Here is a 4,526-nt window from a genome sequence, read left to right as displayed (position 1 = left end):
GTCAGAGCTCAGAATTCCTGTTTAGAACAAATATTTCAAGAAGTTTTTTGTTTCAATTACATATACGTGTGTACTTGGTTTCAAAGTATAATATATTTCTTATTTGAAAAAAGATTGTTGTAGAGAAAGTTCTGCATGCTCATCAGTTGACATGCACAAGCAAGTTCCCAGCAGCACTATATGAGCTGGGAACAATCCAAATGTCCAGTAGAAAGGATACATAAAGTGGGTGTATACATATTAAACAATGTAATACTACACAAGTCTGAAGGAATGAACTACAGCAACCTGCTTTTATGTTGATGACTCCCAAAAGCCATGCTGAAATAAACAAATGACTGGAGATTTCCTACATGACTTCATACATAGAGCTAAAAAATCAAACAGATCCTGAGTACTTTGGTATACATCCCCTGCCACTCCCCTCTCCCACAATCAAACAGTAAGAGAGTAGCTATAAACATTAGGTATACGAATATAAACATGTGGTAAAAAGTATAAAAAAAAAAAAAAAGGGAAAGTGAGATAAAATTCAGAAAAATAATGCTTAAAAACTTCAACAAAACATGACTAAACATTTAGGGAACTGAAATGTCTCTCAGTATTTCCTATTGATATGGTGGCAACCCAAGGTCAAGCAAGTCTATGTCAGCAATTTTCCAACAGCCATGTGCTCCTGTGTGTATCTGTGTCACATTTTGGTAATTTCCACAATATTTCAAATTTTTTCATGATGCTATTGCACACCTAATATACTAATGTATGTTAAGTGCTGTCAAGTTGGTTCCAATTCATAGCGACACAGTACAGGGTTTCCCAGGAGTGACTGGTGGGTTTCGACTGCCCACCTTGTGGTTAGCAGTCCCGTGCTTATCCTACGGTGCTATACCAGGACAGCAGACCACAGTAAAAGTAAACGTAACTTCTATATACACTGTAAAACCCATTTAACAACAACAAAAAAAAACCCTTTTATTGTGAATTGAATGAAGGTTTTTACAAAGCAGATCATCAGTTTTACATTCAACAATCATACACTTCATGTTGACTGCAATCTCCTCCATGTAGCTTAAGTTATTTTACTTTCTCAGTTTCTTGGGGAAATAAAATATTGTACATGATTCACTTCATTGCATTAAGCGTGGTCTGCAGTGCAATTCCCTATGCTTATTTATTGTTGCAGTGCCTGGTGTGGTGCTGTGGGTTAATACATTGGACGACAAGGTCGGTAGTTCAATCTCACCAGTCTGCTCCTTGGGAACCCTATACAGGCTCGTGACTGGTAGGAACCTACTTGAGGGTACTTAACATTTATTGTTACAAAGCATCAACTAGTCGGTTTGACTCATAGTGACCCCGTATAGGGTTTTCTAGTAGGAGGTTGGTGGGTTTGAATCAACATCCTTGCAGTTAGCAGTCCAGTACCACTCCAGGACCCTTTGGGTATTTCCCGATGGTGCCTGTTTTCCCAGTTTTTATTGTAATATCCGACAGTTCTTTTGCTTTTTACAGATTGGATCAGTTGGCAATTTATATTATCTGCATGAAAACATATATCCCAGTTAGGGGATAAATTTTCAAGGGCAGCGCCTGACAACGACCCGGTCAATAGCGATTAACAAATGTGCTGAATGTGTATATGCGCTTTGGTGTTAATTGCCGACCCAGAACGGCTCCGCATCCGTAAATTTCAGTAAATCTCATAGTAGTTAAAATTCTTATTGCAGTTTCGGTTCAATACCCACCCAATTCCCCACTTCATCAGCAGGCACTAAAGGCAGCTGCCCCATCATTCATACTGCCCAGGAGTCGTTTTCTTCCTGCCTCTGGGGTGGAAAAGCAAAGTGAGAGAAAGGATGAAACGTTCAGGTTGAGGGAAAGGTCGAGCAGTCGGCAGTATAGGCTGCCTAAAGAGAAAGAGAGGCGCAGGCTCCCCAACGGGCTCTGTCAACACTAGCGCTACACCGTAGCAAGTCTGCGCTACCTTTAAAATTAGCTACAATGGAAGTCCAAGCAATAACGCCCACTTCCCGGTGACATCTTCGAACTCGTGATTGGAGGAGCTGCTTTCAGTCAATTCTCGCGATGATACCTCCTCCTGGCCTCCTCTGCCTTCACATCGAACCGGTAGTCGACTATAGACCACGTTGCGAGCCACGAACGCGCCGTAGAATTTGACCAGCTTCCGGGACTCATCCAAGCAGCTCCTACTCTTCTCAGACGCTCACAGCACGAGGTTTGGCTCCCAGGCGGTCTGTTCACCTGACCCGCGGCAGCGCGCCATCCTCCGCCGCTGGGCACTGCCGGTTTGTTGTGTCCGCCCAGCGTTGGACACTAATTCTCATTCTTTAGTATCGCGAGAATTTGGCGATTCAGAAATCGATTTCCTGTCGCTAAAGTTTCTATGGAGACAGAACTTTAACTACCTTTACTGTCATTCCCTGCACTCCGAGTGTCCATAGGGAGTCGGTGTAGATGGGAGTGAAGCAAAATTAACCAGTGTGACTCACGATGTGTGTAATTTGCGGGGCACCCTCAGCCTACTTTGCTAGGGCATCATTCTGTTGTACATAGAGTCACTATGAGTTGGTACGGACTCGATGGCACCTAACAACAAGGAGAGGCCCAGTGCATTAAGACACGTTTAGCAACAATTGAACATAAATAAGCATTGGGTTTAAGTCTAGCATCTGCAAAAACGAGGTAGCCCCTCAAGGAGATGGATTGACATAGTGGCTGCAAAAGTGCGTTCAAATACAACAATAGTTGTGAGGACGGTGCAGGGCCAGGTGTTTAGTTCTTTTGTACATAGGGTCTCTGAGTCTGAAGCGATTCACAGCACTTAACAACAGCAGCAACAAACACTGGGCAAATTCTTGTGTACTCCCGAGGATTCCAAGGTCAGATCCTGCTGCAAGCTGGCTTCCTGTTAACCGGAGTAGTTTTGTCACTTTGCACAATGGTCATTCCTAGGAAGTGATTTCAGTTTATTCCCTGAGATCTAATCATCCACCACTACCAACTGCCCTGGAGTTGAGTCTGACTCACAGGACAGAGAACTCCATTGTTGTTGTTGCTAAGTGCAGTAGATTCAATTCCGACATAGAGACCCTGTATTGGGTTTCTGAGGAGTCGCTCGCTGGTGAGTTTGAACCGTTGACCTTGTGTTGTGGTTGGCAATTTATGCTACCACATCACACCAGGACTCTAGAACTGCTCCATAGGCTATAAATCTTTAGGGGAACGGATAGCTTCATTCTCTGCAGTGACTGGTACGTTTGAACTACCAACCATTAGTCAGTCGCCCAATGCTTAACATAGTGTGCAATCAGCGCTATAATTTGAGTTCCTCCCTTGTCAATGCCTTTCTAGTTGTGTACATTTTTATTACCGTTTTTGCAGTAAGTGGTTGTTTATGAACTACTCCTATATTAAATTAATTTCCCAATAGGCCTTAGGTTCCTCAGTGTCAGAGACTAGCCTGTCACTCAGAATACTGAATGGTCTTTAGGTACCAGTCTATTCCTGGTGTTGAAGGCATACAGCCTTTGATTAATACTTTTGACAAATGCTTGTTAATTCATTTGTTTATTCATCAGTTATTTGTTGAATACCTGTCAGGCACTGTTACAGACACTGAGGATTTGAACAGTGAAAGTAACAAGTATTGCCACCTTGATGGAGTTTTCTTATTAGTGGAGACAGGCAATATACAAATAAACAAGTTAATGAAATTTCATTAGTTACAAACTATGAAGACAGTAAAGTGATGAAAATGGTGTGTGTTTGTAGGAGACAGCATGATCATGAAAGAATTATCTTAGATGTCATTTGAACAGAGAATGTTGTTGTTGTTAGGTGCCATTGAGTCAGTACCGACCCATAGCGACCTTATGCACAGCAGAACGAAACACTGCCTGATCCTGGGCCAACCTCACTACTACTGTTGCCACACTTGAGTCCGAGAATAAGGAAGTACAAATTCTTTACATGGGAATAAGAGGGTCAGCCCCTGAGATAGTAAAGAGAAGATGAAGTTTGAGATGAAGTGCTAAGGAAGGCTGTTGTTGGGTACCACCAAGTTGATTTTGACTCATATTGACCCCATGTGACAGAGTGAAGTTCTGCCCCAAAGAATTTTTTTCTTGTAATCTTTAGGGAAGTAGATTATCAGGTCTTTCTTCTGTGGAGCTACTGGGTGGGTCCAAACTGCCAACCTTTCAGCACCTTATAGCAGCTGAGCACTTAACTTTTTATGCCTTCAGGACTCAGGGCCATATTATTTTGGGCCTTGAATGACATGTCATGAGTTTGGATTTTGTTCTGAAATAAGTGGAAGCCCTTGGAACATTGTAAGCAAGAAGGTAATTCAATTTTATTAGGGCTTTTAAGAAATTGTACCGGAGACTGTGATGACAGTGAACTCTTTGGAGGCAGAATAGACTTGAGAAACCCTGGTGGTGCAGTGGTTAAGCACTCTTGTATGAACCAAAAGGTTAGTGGTTTGAACCTACCACTGTTCCTCT

This window comes from Chrysochloris asiatica, unplaced genomic scaffold (genome assembly GCF_000296735.1).
Source record: "Chrysochloris asiatica unplaced genomic scaffold, ChrAsi1.0 scaffold00024, whole genome shotgun sequence".
Taxonomy (NCBI): Eukaryota; Metazoa; Chordata; class Mammalia; order Afrosoricida; family Chrysochloridae; genus Chrysochloris; species Chrysochloris asiatica.
This window is presented reverse-complemented; position numbering follows the sequence as displayed.